At 28.5% G+C, this 17,159-nt stretch overlaps 1 protein-coding gene across 2 annotated transcripts in view; it reads right to left on the bottom strand.

The window, feature by feature from the left end:
- Nucleotides 1-10,511, bottom strand: part of LOC107447663 (phosphatidylinositol-binding clathrin assembly protein LAP-like) — a 122,784-nt gene extending 112,273 nt beyond the window's left edge. Inside the window, exons 1-5 of one of the 2 annotated variants that reach the window (XM_087158757.1) lie at nucleotides 10,016-10,511; nucleotides 8,918-9,107; nucleotides 6,748-6,917; nucleotides 6,549-6,654; nucleotides 3,750-3,922 (exon numbers count right to left, since the gene is read on the bottom strand). The gene's annotated coding sequence lies outside the window, so the exon portion shown is untranslated. The remainder of the gene's footprint in view (nucleotides 1-3,749; nucleotides 3,923-6,548; nucleotides 6,655-6,747; nucleotides 6,918-8,917; nucleotides 9,108-10,015) is intronic. The other variant, XR_015432411.1, reaches the window with a different exon arrangement.
- Between the last annotated feature and the right edge of the window lie 6,648 nt (nucleotides 10,512-17,159).

The raw sequence follows: 17,159 nt of genomic DNA, 5'->3' as shown, positions 1-17,159 counted from the left end.
TGGATTTTTATTCCGATGTATTGTTGAACTATTCAGGGGTGATTGTGATCCCAACTCAAAAATCCTGAAAATTTCCTATTAAAATTATTAATGACGCATTTAAAAAAATTAATGTCTTTACAAAGTTAAATCATTTATATTTTCAAAACATTAAATTCCAAATAAATTATTTACAGCATAATTTAAATGAATAATTATATATAAGTTTACTTTTATCTCTAATCACATTTATTATTCTGCCAGAAAAAATATTTACAAATTAAAGACACCAAGTATAAATTCTAGTTCTAATATTTTTAAATAAAATGGACAAGAATTTTTACACATGATCGATGATTTCTTGAAGCTTCTGGACTTCATTTCCAGAAACTTCAGGAGTATTGTTAGCGAAAAATCCGGTATTTTTCTGGAGCACAATCACCTCTTTAGCAGACTTAGCTGGTTTAAAACAATGCCGTTTAAACCAAATGATTTAAAAGAAGAAGAAAAACAAAGTCAGAATATTTTTTTAAAAGAATCTTTTTAATAAATAAATTTTCCTGTATTTATATTGATTTTTTATTTGTTTAAATATTGCGAAGTGACAAGATGGTTTTCTCACCTTTTTGGAAATTTAGAGTTAATTCCGTTATTTTAAATAAACACAAAACTGCAATTTTCAAATGTTTAGGTAGAATTTGAGTTTTCACAAAAATACCAATGTGAAATAAAGTATTGTAAGCAAATTTAAAAATAAACATGAGGTTTTGTAAAAATGCTTAAAATAAATTAGACCATAACTAATTCAAAAGTAATTCTTGTTCTAACAAAAGTATAAACAAGAATAAGGTGCTTTTCTAAATTTTATTTTTTCAGTTCAATTTCATATTTGTTTTCTGCTACTTAGATAAACAAATTTGAATTGTATACAAATTTGAATTTTATGCTTACATTCATTATTTCAAAATTCATTTAAAATATTTTTTAAGTAAATGTTTCATAATTTTGCAATATGTCAATAAGAACATTGTTATATTTAAAGCTCAATTATGTTAAAATAAATGACACAAAAGTAAATAGTTCTTTGTTTTTCTAACGGTCAAAACTAAAACCCACCTTTACTATAATATGTGTGTATATATTTATGTAACACAGTTATCAATTTTATTTCTTTTCATCAACCTGTTATTAAATATTTCTTAATTGAAAAAATACATTTTCTTGAATATCTCATTCTCCTTGATATTAAAATTCGTCACAATATATATACATATTCACACATTACTAAGATAACATTTAGATATAAAATACTATTTAACCTTTCGTTTAAAATAAAAAAATTTAAAAAACACCTGGTTTTTGGGTTTTTATGAAGAAAAAAATAGCTTTTTAAACCCTGTCTACCAGTCGCGAAAAATTTCAGTAACCTTTACTCCCTATTTAATGATTTTCAAGGACTTTTGAGGTAACTATTTTTTTTTCTTCAACAAAAGTAATGTTGAGAAATTGGAATTAGTTTTTAAAGAGAAATGGTTATTAACAGATGAACTAAAATATTTTTATCTGAGATGGTAGACAAAACTTTAAATATTTAATTAATTAAGCTATTTAATTAAATAGCTTAACGAGAAAATTAGAATAATTTTCAGCATCATATTACACAGTTTTTCCTAGATGCAGGTGTTTGACCAATCTTAATCAGCCTTGATTTCTCCAACATATGTAACGATTTTCTTTAACAGCAGACTTTCTAAGTCTTAGAGACCCATAGTTCTCAAAATCTAACTGAATCTATGAATGACTATACATCTTTTGTTGTAAAGAAAAATATGAATATTTATTAATTTTAAGATTTTTATTTCATTATGTCTATCATCTTGGTTATTTATTTTTTTTAAAGAAATTTGTTGCGGCATATTTTTTAAATTATTAAGCAACAAAAATTTTTGTACGTATAATGAATACTAATAAAACATATAACCAAATTACTATGAGCATAAGTTTATAGTTATAACAGTCGTCTTTAGATAATTTTTGTTATTGTTTAGACATGCTTTTATGAACTGATATAGGTCTAATAAAAATTATACAACCTGGTTGCTTCGAATCAATGTGATCGAGGAAATGTGAAATCAATGCAATTTTAAAATGCAGCATCATGGGAGAAACAAGACAATGTAATATTTCAACTAAATAATATAATTAAAATGATGAAAAGAATAAAATTGATTAATGGGCTACATAATTACAAACATTTAAAATTATAAAAGTATATTTCAGCCTTAATGGTTCTAAAACACAAAAAAAAAAAAAAAAAATTACTTTTTGGTCATTAGCTTTAAATGTAACAAAGTTCTTATTGTTATTTTTCAGCATAAACAAAAAAAAATATATTTTAAAAATATTTAAAAAAAAATGTCTCAAACTTTTTTTTTAAATAAAGTATAAAAATAGCAATTTTAAATATTATAATAATAAATATAAGCATACTGCATAAATACAATACAAATTTGTTCACCTAGATAATAAATAATTATTAAATTAAACTGTTAAAATAAAATTGAAAAGTAATTCATTCCTGTTTATATGTTTGACTGCAGCAAAAATGTATCTTTTACAAGTTTGTAAAAATAAAGTTTGAAAAACTTTAATTCTTTCAGTCTTTAATTCACACAACTTAACTAATACAAAAAAACTAACATAACAGGGAATAACTAACAATCTATTTTATTTTAAACATTTTAAGAGTTATGATTTTATCTAAAAATTGATTGCATTAATTTCTTTTACATAGGCTTTTTTTTTGGGGGGGGGACAAAATTAATTTTACATAAACAATTAAAAATTGCAGATTTATGTCTATTTCAAGTAGGTGAATTCCAATTATCAATTAAACTCAAAATTGTAACAAATGTGAGAATTTCTATTTCATTTTTCAATATTCAAACTGAAGACATTCACATAAATAGCAGAAAATTTATTTAAAAAGATGTTTATAAAAAATAAAAAAATTATAAGAAAACCAGGCTTTATCTTTTTAAAAAAAAATTTTTTTTGGTTTTGACCTTGTTATAAACGGACAAACTATGATTCATGAAAGAAATTAAGGGAAATATACTAATGAACAAAACAAATTGCTATTAAACAACTGAAAACAGAATTTTATTATCTTTTTTAAATGATCTTTTTTTTTTTAAATGATCTTGAAATGAAACTTTACTGTGGATAGGTAAATAAAATATATATGGGTAATTAAATAAAATATAAACTTAAGGGTAAAAAAAAATTTACACTCAGAGGTAGCTAAATAAGAAATAATAAATCACTAAGTGCCGAGGTCATTTAAAATAACTTAATTTTAAAGCAAACGTAGGCAGTTAAATTTACATTAAAAATGGCATTTACATACATTAATGACATAAAGGTGAGAGCAAAAACAAAGCGACAAAGAAGAATCGATCCACACAAATGATTATAGATAGGTAGTTATAAATTAAATTTTTAAAAATACAGAACATCTGAGTCTCAGTTGTTGATGGTTTACGTCCCACTAGATCTGAACTATGGGCTATTAGCGACAATCTGGGAAACATCGCAGAGGATGATCCGAAGACATGCCATCACCATTTTTCATCCTCTAGAGAGGGGATGACCTCTGCTTTGGTAGCCTGATGACATGCGAAGTCAACCACTTTGCTTGAAACAGTTTAACGAGGACCGATACAGCACACTCTCGGTCCCTTTGCATGCTGATCAAAGAGGTTACTCACCCGCACACTGACCGCAGCCAGTGATGCTTGACTTCAGTGTTCTATTGGGATCTTGATGATCAGTCAGTTCACTGCGGGACTCTCAGTGCATTTGCAGCTATGCAAAACAATAGCTATGAAGCCCCAACGTTATCACAGCCATTAGGATGAAGTCTATTAAGACCCATTTAATCCTAAAAATAAAATATATTATTAATACAATATATAATAAAATAAATATATGTTGTGGAAAACTATCAACAGTTTGAAATTTCTAACTTTTTGGATTGATTAAATAGATCGGCATCATAAGAACAAAATACTGCAACGAACTTGATTAAAATTTATAAGGTTTATGCCAATATGGCAACAATCTAAGTAAAATGTTCTACAAATGTCACCCAAATGATATGCATGGGTGCCAAATTTGTCGAAATGTTAGGAATTAGCAAAATAATAATGAAAAAAAAATTTATATTGAATTCCATGAGTTAAAAAAAAATTCTAATTTTATTATTCTAAGCTGAAGGTTTCGGTAGCGAATATTATAGAAATAAATAAGTTCTTCCGCACGTTGCAGAGTGGCCACAGTCTGGAAAATTTTTAAAAGAGGCGCCAATTACTTAATGAGGTTATTGTAAGTTTCAAAGGCTTTAATTTTAGGGATATTTCAGGAATACAATTTGTCAGCAGTAACATAAATTTACAAATATTTTTGGATGACAATTGCTACCAGCTTTTAAATTTTTCTGGAAAGTGGCTACACTAGGAAGGTTTCTCCACCCACCCCCCTTTTCCATGAGATGAAGCATCTAAAATTGAAATGTTTAAATTTCAAATTTACGTGCTTTCTGTGGACTGACAGCGAGATTTGTCTATCAGCTAAAAGAAATATCTTTTGGGCTTTGAGAATTTACTTTATTTAGGAATTTTTAGATAATTAATTTTTAGTATATTTCGTTAATTTCACAGTTTTTCTTATTATCTAATCTCAACATTTTACTCAGTATGTTGAATTTATTTACAAATGTTATAGCTTTTTTTTTATACTAAATTTTAATAAACAGTACTCCTAAATCATTATGGGGTAATAGTTTTTAAATGTTTTGGATAGCGAGGAACAGGATAGTGAGGAAAAATCATTTTACATAGCTTATATTATAACAATAGTAAAAGCATACTTAATGTTTATAATAATTATTCTTAATGTTGCTGATAAAAATTACTTTACATGATATTTACTATTTTGGACAATGTATTTGTCAACAAAAAAAAAAGTTAAGTTTCCTTTTATGTATAAGATGCATTGCAGTGTAATGATATTGATGTGTATGGTTTTAATTTTTTATGTTGATTGAAGTCAATGAAAACTGCACTTATCTAAAAACAGAGAGCTTTAAATGCAATTTTTTTAATGATATTTATTAATGAAAATAAATTCTAGTGAAGTTTCATTATTATATGTGTCCCAATTTCTGTTTTTTATTCTTTGCAGCTGTCTCTTATCTCATAGCATGTGTACCATAACATAAATTATGCAAACATAAAGTTTTATTTTTCCCCTTCAAGTTTAGCTACCATATTAAGATCTCGGTATACTAAAAGAATAGTACTCCCATTGGTCTACTAAATTTTTATTGTTTGGTGTGACTTTAAAAACTTATAATGCTATAATTTATGCCTGACTAAGTTCTACTAGATAACAGAAAAGTCTGAAGCATCTGAAACAGGCTTCCCCGACCCAGGGATGACTATTTCCTCCAATCACATAGCTTATTATAGTCACTAACTAGGCTTGTTATAAGAGTGAGAAAAGAATAAAAAAGCTAAAATACACAAATCAACTCTTGAAAAAATAATTTAAAAAAATTATGTAAAACTCATTTTCATAATTTACATACTTATTTAAAGTTATAATTTGTGCACATTAACAGTCTAACAAACCAAAGATTATCATGATTAAATAGATAACATAGTAAAGTAAAACAAAATAATGCAGAAATATTAAGAAAAATAGACACTAAAGATTTTTTTTTTTATTTAGGAACTTTTTTCTAAAGTTTAAAAAGTTTGAAATTTTGTCCAGGGACAAGTCAGATGAATCTCCTGCCTGGCTATAAAAGAAATCAGCTATAAAACTGAAATGTTATGAATATATTACACCAAAGACCATAATAATCTTCAATTAGTAACAATCTTTAATAATTAAGAGTTTAAATAAAAAAAAGGATGGTAGATTTTGACTTGAAAATATTTCGTATTTCATGCAAATTTTGCACTTAATACACAATAGAATTATTTACTTAATAGACATAAAACATTGAGAAAAATATTATAAAAACTTTAAAATGGTGAGCATAAATTAAATTGATCATTAATTTTTGTAAAGATTTAAAATTTTTTTAGCTGCGCACTGTAACAAAAGTAAAAGAAACATTAAATAAATTGTATGTGAAAACTAAAAACTAATCCATAAAAATAAACAGACTTTAAATAAAATACTTTCATCAACAAATAATTTGAATGAAATGCTTATTATTTTACCATACTTAGTCAAAAACTACAATTTAAAACAAAAACAAAAATTTTAAACATAGAAATGTTTAATAAATATAAATTATTATATCTTCCTCTTACAAAGTAAATATTATGTTTAAAAAAAAAAACACAAAATATAAGTAAACAGCAAAAAAATAAAAAATAATTACACCTGCATAAACAAATATTTTTTATGAAAAATGTAGACCTCCAACTTTCTTTTAACACATAAAAATTAAATAAAATAATTAAATTTCTTGTGCCTAGCTAACTGAAAAATACCTTGTTTTCGTACCCTCTTGTCCACCAATACCACAAGGATAAATAGATCCAGAACCTCTGTTCATCATCCAGTGCACATTTCAAACTATTTAACTGAGAACATGCTCTGAAAGCGAATAGAAAAATGTTATAAAATTTCAACTAAACATCCATAGAAAAGTATATAACAATGTTTTCGAGTAAAGACATGACAACTTACTTCATTGAAATGAAGTAAATTTTCATGCCTGGGGAAAAAAATCAAAATTGAAGCAAAGAGGACAAATTTTATTCACAGTGAAGAAAACGCTAAAGTCAAAGTTGGCACGCATTAGACAATTGACGGTTTTATCCAGATTTAATCACAGTTTTAACACTCATATCAGAAACCTAAAATTTTAGGTAAGAAAATAATTATTAGCTAATATGAATGTGAAGTAATTATAAATAAATAAACATAGAAAATAACAAGTGATCAACTACAATGTTCAATTGTTCTGACATTAACCCCCCTTTTAGTTTTGACAATCACTGTCGAAAATCATAAGTTTTAGTGAAGAGGATGATTGATTATCAATAATAAATATTGAATAATTATGACTAAGAATTTGCAAAATTGCAATTTATCTAATTTACTACTAGAAAAATATATAGAAATTGAAAAAAATTATGATTTTTTTTTGCAGCACAAAGTGCAGTCACTGAAATATACAAAGTATAATAAATAAAGTTATGAAATAAAAAAAATAGAAGTAAATTTTGTTTCCTCCCCACAGATCTAATAAAATAAGTCAGAGTTTAACAGATGTAACAGTTGCTGCAGTCAAATTTTTAATTTTCACTTCAAATCTATTGCAGTTTATTAGTAGTATATTTCATTTGAATTACCTATATGATAACTAAAATTTATTGAAAATAATCTATTTGATTAAATTTGTGTGAATACAATATTTTCATATTAAGTTATGCTGAAGCTACCAAATATTCTACACTCATTTTTAAATTATTTTGTATACAAGCAATGGACAGATTTAGTTTTATCTTATGCCTAGCAAAGTGCTTCTTGTTAAAATTCTTAGTTGAACTATTACGGAATTAGTTGCAAATCACAGTTTTTCAAATTTTTACATTTTATGCAGATTCTTAAAATAGAGATATTTAAATAATTTCAAATAGAAACCTGCTTTTACAAACAAACAAAAAAAGAACCCAGAAATTTAGAATTACAGGCTCCTAAAGATCTGCAGTTTCATCAAAGATAGTGAAATCACAGGAGAATTTGGAAATTTATTTTAATAACTGTACTAAATATTGTTAACTTGATAAAGCACTTTAACCGATTGATTGAAAAAAATTAATCGATTTATACGAGTAAATGATATATGATATAATGATTACATAGCAAAATTATTCCGTAAAATATATATAATTGTGCACTTTACAGTATAAATTTTTTTAGATTATAATTGCTAAATAAAATATGCAAGTTATTTTTTTGCATCAAATTATCGTTGGATAAACCAACTTAATAATTATGGGCAAAAAATTTTAAATTCGACAAAAAAGTTCTTCAGATATGACGAAATATAAAACTTAACATCAAGGGGTACAAATTTTGGACTACTCTCCTGACCAAACTATTGGGACCTTTTCCACGATTGTGGGTCAGAAATCCTAATTCTTCAGAATACCTTAATCCATCTGATTTTGTACCTTAAAATGTCATCTGCACTAATTAATTGCCATGAAAAACAAATAATGTGAATTACAAAAAAAAAAAAATTCACAGGTTAAGATTATACAATTATTAGTGACAACTTTAGTTTTAATTAAGCTAAGAAATCTGTCTAAATTGTACCATCAATATTCAGACAAATAACAACTACCAACTCAACAATTAGAACAATAGTAATTATCTGTAATGTAAACTTAATAGTTAAAATATATCGAACATAATAACCTTAAAATATAAATAATACATTAGTCATTAAGAAAGCAAATAAATTATTTTAGATACATTTTTAATATATGATGTATAATATGAATAATAATTATATTAGTAATTAAAATGCAAATATTATGCATGATTGAAATAATTATGTAGATGGGTGTTTAATAAAATATCTTCAATGACAAAAAAGAAACTTGTCACTGGTTTTTATAAGTTTTTGCCACATTTCGACAAACAGTTTATTATAATTTTTGACAGGTTTTTGACATGTCGTGTCAAAATCAGCTTTTGATACAAAAACTAAAACCCTGGATAGTAAATGAAATCTCTCCAGGAATTTTTCCATATCACAAGAACCTGTCGTGCAAACTGCAATTGCCAATGCATTTAATAGATTTTAAAATCTCAATTTAAAAAAAAAAAAGAAAAAAAGATATACAAGCTTGATTGGAGGTTATGAGATACATATCCTTCAAGTTGGTCCTCGTCTGTAATATGTCCAGTACATTGTAAACCACTGCCCGGAAGTTGCAAATATTTGGAGATTATTCAGCTACAGATCATGATAGGGAAATTTTCCCATTGCCCAAGAATATATATGTTTTTTTTCTCCCGAGTAACACTTTTTCCTAGAGAAATATCAAACATTAAAACAACTTTTTTAAAGCATCTTATAATTACAATCTAATTGATAAAATAGATTGTAATAAAGATTTTCAAGCTATAATAAATCTTTTTCAAATATGTGATAACTAAAATACAATAAGCAAGAAAAATAAATTTAACGGCTTAAAACAGCTGTAATCCTTCAATTTTTATATAAACAATATAAAACCTTTTTTTTAAAAAAATTATGATCTAAAGAATTATTAAAATATAATGAATTTTAATTAATACAACTAAATATAACAGGTACACAACTCCAAATCACAAATTTAATTCACAACTACTAATAGCATAGAAATTTTTATAATCATATAATGTTAAGTATGAATACTTAAACGAAATTTTAAATATAATATACTGATATTACACCTACATTTTAGAAAAATTTAAAAATGAAAATTATTACATTTTATATCTTTTAAGAAAATCAATATAGAAATACATAAAATATTTACTAGTATAATAAATGGTTAAACTGAGCTCAAAAATAAGTAATCTTAAAATTAAATCATGAAATACCTATTGCATTTTAATATATTTCACAATGTAAGCTATATTAAAATTTAATTTAGGCCAAGGGTCAGCAAATTAGTAGATAGAAAGATTAAAAAACAAAAGTAACAAAAATTACAAATTGCAGATTTGCAATGTGAAACAAAAGCATCTAACAGAAAGCTTACTTGTTACTTAAAATAAATGGTTAATTCAATGTAGCTAAACTATAAAAAAGTATTCTTTTAATTTGAGTGTTGTAAAATCACCGGAAAATTAAAACATTTTATTATATTTGAAAATGTAAACAGTTTTAAAACTCAATTTAGACCACTGCTGATCATATAGGAAAATAAATAAAACACAAGAAACAACACACATTTCAAATAGTAGATTTGCAAAGTTAAGCTAAAGAACTAACTTCATCCAATAACAAAAAGTCAATTTGTTACTGAAATAAAATGGTCAACACTATAATAATTAAGCAATAAAAAGAGTGCTTTTTAATTTAAAGATTTCATGAATTGTTTCATTATGGCAGCAGTAACTGAGAAATACTAATTGTAAATACATAAAATTGTAAATAAAAACACTTTATTTAAAATAACGGATGTGATATTCTACTGTAATTACAAAAATAAAATTTATATATCTGCCTGGAAATAAAGACAGATGTACAGACAGAACGTCTATTAAGAACAATTTTAAGATTTCCAATAACAGCGCTTCGCCTAAGCCTTGAATTTGTTAACCAATCAAATTCTACGATGCGCGTAGAAAAAATTGCACCTCAGAACTTGAGAGGGTTGAAAAGGTCGCCAATTCAATGATTGATGATCATGGTATCTTTTTAAAAATTCGAGTTAACGACTTTAATTTTAATCTTTTTGTTTTGAAAACCCATCCTTCAAAATATGATTATGTTGTTGTTAATTTACGTCGCACTAGAGCTGCACAATGGGCTATTAGCGACGGTCTGGGAAACATCCCTGAGGATGATCCGAAGACAAGAAATCGCAATTTTGATCCTCTGCAGAGGGGATGGCACCCCTGCTTCGGTAGCCCAACGACCTGCACGCGAAGTCGAGCACTTTACGGTAGAACAGTTTAACGAGGACCAATACCGCACACCCTCGGTCCCTACGCAGACTGATCCAAGTGATCACCCACCCGCACACTGACCGCAGCCAGTGATGCTTGACTTCGGTAATCTGCTGGGAACCGTGTCTTAATGATCAGTCCACTGCGGGACAGATATGATTATAATGTGCCATAATAAGAGTGTTTTTTTCGTGATTTATTTTTCTTTTGAAATAAAGAGAAATACTTGAGAAAAAAAAATTTTTATGGTAGTGGGGGAAAAAAAGCGTTTTCATGCTGGTTTTAAGAAATTAAATTTCATTTTACCTTATCGCATAAAAACGAATAAAAAAAACAGACTAAAATATGTTAATTTTTCGAGTTGAAAATATTTCTTATGTGATTAAAAATAACATTAAAAATTTTATTTATTAATATTCAAGGATTCTATTTTTTCATTTTTCCTTGAGTGAAATACGAAGAGGTCGAGCTAGATTTATTATTATCCTTATTATCTTAAGTTTGTTATGAATTCGAAATTCCAGGATTTAAAACATCCAGAACATGCAGTTTGTTTCGCAAAAAAGTTTTTATTATGAACTTTCAGAATCCTTTAAAAAAAATGACCATTAGAAGTCTCAAATCGGTATTTCAGCGATAGAGAGAAAAAGAAATTTTTTTTGTTGTCAAAATCGAACCATTATAAGAATGAAGTTGGTAGAGAAAATATTAAAACCACTTTGAATACGGTTTAAACTTGGTGTTTTTAATAATTGCTTTATAACTCTCCATATTTCCTCGATCAGCGAACCAAGTTTTGATGTTTTCAGACCGACCCCCTCAGGCGGCGATTGATATCGTTTTCTTTCTTTTTTCCTCTCTATTAAATTTACGACTCCCACTACGCAGACTTTTATGACTTCTATTTTTTAAAAGGGTACTAAAAATATACATCGAGGCAGTTTTTACGGAACAACCTATATTTTGTAGCATTAAATTCTCGATTTGTTTAGGTTAATGCTATAAAATAAAAAGATATGCTCGTTTATTTTTCGATTCAGCTAAATGACTATAACAATAAGTTGAATTATTTTATTTTATTTTTATATTATAACCATCGTTGAACAGTCGACCCAATTTTTGGGTTTACGTTTACTAATGTTCAACTACGTAGCGTTGTAATTTTGAATCCAATCCAGAAGACAAGGAAACTCATGGATCAAACATTGGGAGAAATTTGCCTTTGTGAGGACTTTTTGATGGAACCAACCAGCATTTGCGTTACATGGAGAGGAAGACACCTCCCACGGTTAGCCTGACGGCTAGGGGATCCGTCTGCCACTGAGGATATCTCATATCAGCACAGTGGTCAGTGCAAGCCGGAAGCGGAATTCGCATCTACCAGCCATCGCCGGAATCGAACCCCGGTTCACCTCATTGGAAGGTGAACGCTCTTACCTCTGAACCATCGCGGCTCAAGTTAAATTATTTAACAGAAATCACTACCAAAGGGCTGGGATAGCCTGGTTGATAGGGCACTGGACCCATGTCCAAGAGGACGCTGGTTCGAATCCCGCCGGCTAAAGAATCCCCGGGCAGTAAATGGTGACTGATGCACGTTAAATCTGTCTAGTCACAAAATCTCCCATGTTCCCATAACAAATCAAACCTCTGGGGGTACTGATGCAGGAGTTACCTTGTCTTCCGGATTGGTTCAAAAGTACAAGTCTACGGAGTTGAACATTAGTAGTCGTAAACACAAAACAAAAGTGGGTCGGCTGTTCAACGACGGTTATAACATATAAAAATCACTACCGTAATTTTAAAACTACTCAAACATACACATTGTTCTACTAACTGGTTATGCGTTTCTACTATTTATATCCTAAAGGCAAGGGGTATATACATACCTACTTATCGTAAGTGTGATTAGTTTCTTCAAAAAGTCCAGCACGAAGGCTAGATTTTCGCAATGCTTGTTCCAGGAGTTTCCTTGTTTTCTGGGTTGGGTTCAAATTTTAAGGCTGCAGAATTGAACATTGATATGCGTTACCTCAGAAATGTATTACCCGTTCAACGGTGGTTATGAAATAAAATAACATTCAATTAACCAATGTCTTTTCATCTGCTTTCTTTAAAAAAAAAATTTATAAGAAATTCTTATGACACATTATAAGATAAACTTTTCTACAAAATGATCATAATATCAGGAAAATTGTGAGACACTCAACTTGATTTTTACAAGTTATACCTAATATTTATTTTTTGTTCAAAGCGATAAAAAAGCTTTTTTCTTAATAATTTTTTTACATTAGTTTAACTAATTCAACATTATATGATATTTGTTATTTATATTCTATATTAAAAATACTATTTATATGCGGAAATACACCTTGGAAGGATAATATTTAAAAACAATACACTTATCATTGGAAAACCAATTACATTTAATTATCGAAAAAGAAAAACAATTATCATGTTATTTTTTGACTAGCTGATTGCTATCTATCACATGTTATTCGTTAAGAGAAAAAAACAAAACATGCATGTTAGTTAGCATTGTGTGCAAGCATTTTTAGTTAGGAAATGTGTTATTTTAATCACTTCGTTAAAACTTTATGTGTTAAAAAAGGCATTCACGCTACAATACATAAACAATATAACAATTTCAGAAACAAAAAGGCGTATTATAGATCGTATTTCACATTTTATTTTTAAAATTTAACTGCATGTTTCTAATGACATTTGAAAGCATAATAACAATATTGTTTACATGTGTACTTATTTTGATGAAAAATATATAAACAGTACAAAAACTAGTTATACAAATTATTTAATCTACTGATTTTAAAAGTTTTGATTTTAATCGAAATGTGCGTTTTGCAGAACTCCCACCCTGCCCTTTGTAACAAACTGTTGCAGTTTTAAGAACTCCCACCCTCCCCTCCAGGCGTGATGTCATTATTTTATGTGCTATTATTAATTTAATACTTATCTTACACTAAAAATTCCCATTTAGTGAATTAGCAAGTTTGAAAGGAAACTATGAAAAAGATAATGACTTAAATATGGGAATCATGCAAAAAAGGAAAAAAAATTAGAATTCCTCTCTTAAAAGGAGACCTTATCTCTTAAAAAGAAAAGATTGTAAAACACAAATGGATGACAAGGGAAGGGAAGTGGGGAGGGCGGAAGTAACTTTGAGCGGTTTTTAAATATGTTGGCAAGTAATCAGAAGAATTTGCAGCCGTAATTTAAATCTTTAACTTAGTTTCTCATTTTATTAATTTTTTTTCTATCCTCCTCAGTTTTTATTTCTTTATACTTTTCACACTTTTTAAGAAATATAACTCAACTTAACTCAAACAAAAACCCGTATTTTCCTTGAATTAAATGTAACTTTTTTTCGAAGGATTTCGATTCGTTATCATCAAAACATGGAGGGTTGTTGCCCGTAATCAAAAAAATACGGGTTCCAAATATTAAGGCTGGTGAGCGATTGAAAGTTCGCTCCCCTAATTGTTAATGTCACTTTGTGCGTATTTCGCTATTACTTAAAAACTTTTAAAGCAAATCGTAAAATTTATGCACACGATTATAAAATTCCTTTATCCGATGATATTTCAACATAAAAAATAATTTTTAATAACTATTTAAACTAATTCAATAATATTCTCCCTAGTTTTGCGTGTGAATTGTGTTTAATAGATGAAAGGACATCGAGTGCAAAGGGTTAAATTTATTCGCTTTTTTTTCTTTTTTAAAGCCTTACTTTTAAAAATAGCCGTCATTCAGGTGATTTGCAACGTCCGCCCTTAACCGCTTCGCTGATTATCCCGAGTTAACTCGGGTACGTCTATATTGCAAATATTTATTATCCCGAGAAAACTCGGACACGTCTATATTTCAAATATTTATTATCCCGAGAAAACTCGGGCACGTCTATATTGCAAATATTTATTATCCCGAGAAAACTCGGACACGTCTATATTTCAAATATTTATTATCCCGAGAAAACTCGGGCACGTCTATATTGCAAATATTTATTATCCCGAGAAAACTCGGACACGTCTATATTTCAAATATTTATTATCCCGAGAAAACTCGGGTACGTCTATATTTCAAATATTTATTATCCCGAGTTAACTCGGGTACGTCTATATTGCAAATATTTATTATCCCGAGAAAACTCGGACACGTCTATATTTCAAATATTTATTATCCCGAGAAAACTCGGGCACGTCTATATTGCAAATATTTATTATCCCGAGAAAACTCGGGCACGTCTATATTTCAAATATTTATTATCCCGAGAAAACTCGGGCACGTCTATATTGCAAATAATTATTATCCCGAGAAAACTCGGGCATAGCAGATTTTGTCGGTACGCTTTGTTTCCCAAAAGAAAAAAAAAAAAAAAAAAAAAAAAAAAGAAAAATCTGCTGTGATCAGAAGTTTGTTAGGGAGTTATGCTGTTAGATTGTTGGACTGCAAACGTGTTTTGTGCAATTGTTTATACGATGGTTGATGACATTACATAGGAGAAAAAGGGTAAAACAAATGGGACATCACTTCACTGGCTGTGGTAAAGTATTAATTTGTGTTGTCACTTTTAAAAACAATCATACAAAGACTACTATTTAATTTTCTTCACTTTCCCGAGAATAACTCGGGATAGCAAACTAATAGTAAATTAAATATTTTTTTACAAATAAAAAAAAGTAAAATTTTAACTTAAAACTTGTTTATTATGTTTTGTTTCAGTTTCTTGTATTTATTAATGAAATAAAAAAATATGTCGATTTTATGCATTTGTAAATCAGAAAATATTGTTAAGGGAAGGGGTTAATATATATATATTTAGAATCCTTGTCAGAAATGAAGACAAAAAAAAGTCATAAAATAATGTTTAACACCGTCAAAAATATAACGGTAATTATTGAAGAAGCTCGGACTAAAATCTTCTTAGCGTGTATAACATAGCTTCTCAACTTATTTTGGGTCACCGTCCTCTTCACAAGTGAAAAACCTTTCAGCTCCCGCGTATAGAAAAATAAAAATATTTGAATATGAAGTTATAAACATTTTAGTTCCATATTAAGTCGTTTAACATTTTTGTTTTGATGCTCTTCTGAAACCTTTCTTTCAAATAATTGAAAATATATTTTATAGATAACGCATTTAAACTATAAACGTTTTTTTTTTTGTTGCTAATTTTTGTAAAAATAACTCATATGCAGGTAGGTAGGTACTTTATTGACATCGCATTAGAGCTACACAATGGGCAATTGGCGACGGTCTGGGAAACATCCCTGAGGATGATCCGAAGACATACCCTCGCAATTTTGATCCTCTGCAGAGGGGATGGCTCCCCTGCTTTGGTAGGCCGACGACCTGCGCACGAAGTCGAGCACTATATGGTAGAATAACTTAACGCGGACCCATACGGCGCATCCTCGGTCCCTACGCAGGCTGATCAAAGTGGTTACCCACTCGCACAATGACAGCAGCCAGTGATGCTTTACATCGGAGTTCTATCATAAGTAAATAATTTAAGTGTTTTTGCGTAAAAATAAATTCAGCGAAATCATTTTGAAATTTAAATTAAATACTTAATAAAATATTTTTCTTATATTTCATTTAAAAAAATTTTGACAAATTTTATCAGAGCTGCGGTAGATAGAGCTTTCACCTCTCAATGAGATGCCCTAGTTTGGAAACCCAGAGGTGCTGGTTGATTCGAATGCCGGTCCCGACTCGCACCGAACACAGTGCACTCGTAGGATATCCTCAGTGGTAGATGGATCAAGGGTTAGTATACCTCAGCCTTCGGGCTGACGATGAGATGTTTTCGTGGTTTTTCTCTCACTATAACGCAAATGCGAATTATTTTCCTCAAAAAGACCTCCGCGAAAGCTAGTTTGTCCCAATGCTTGATCTATGAGTTCTCTTGTCTTCTGAGCTGGGTTCAAAATTACAAGGCTACGGCTTTGAACATAGATAGTCGTAAACTCAGAATTGCGTCAACTGCTCAATGCCGGCAATATAACAAAAATGTTATTAGGTAGACCTGCAATCTAATGCCTGATTTTTTTTTTATATTAGTACTACTCTGAGTGAAATATTTTTACAAATCTAATCACATATACTGTATGAGTTAACAAAAAATTTGAGGAGAAGTATATATGAGAACATCCCATTGAATTATCACACAAAGAGAGAAAAAAACGAATAAATTATACAAATAAACTATCTTACCAATACCTTCAAGAATTCTTTGTAAAAAGTGTTAAAAGCAAACAAATATTTGCATACTTTATAGTTTTCTAGTAACAAATTTCAAAATTTGAAAAATAGTATATTTAATTAAGATAAAGAATGGATCAATCTTCAAAATTTTCGGAAAATCCATAACATCTCTTAATCACCCACAATCTTATTAG

Source organism: Parasteatoda tepidariorum, chromosome 3 (genome assembly GCF_982258835.1).
Source record: "Parasteatoda tepidariorum strain Cologne lab strain chromosome 3, Ptep-v5.0, whole genome shotgun sequence".
NCBI classification, from domain to species: domain Eukaryota; kingdom Metazoa; phylum Arthropoda; class Arachnida; order Araneae; family Theridiidae; genus Parasteatoda; species Parasteatoda tepidariorum.
Note: the sequence above shows the minus strand (reverse complement) of the source record. Positions and strands in the feature narration are given on the sequence as shown.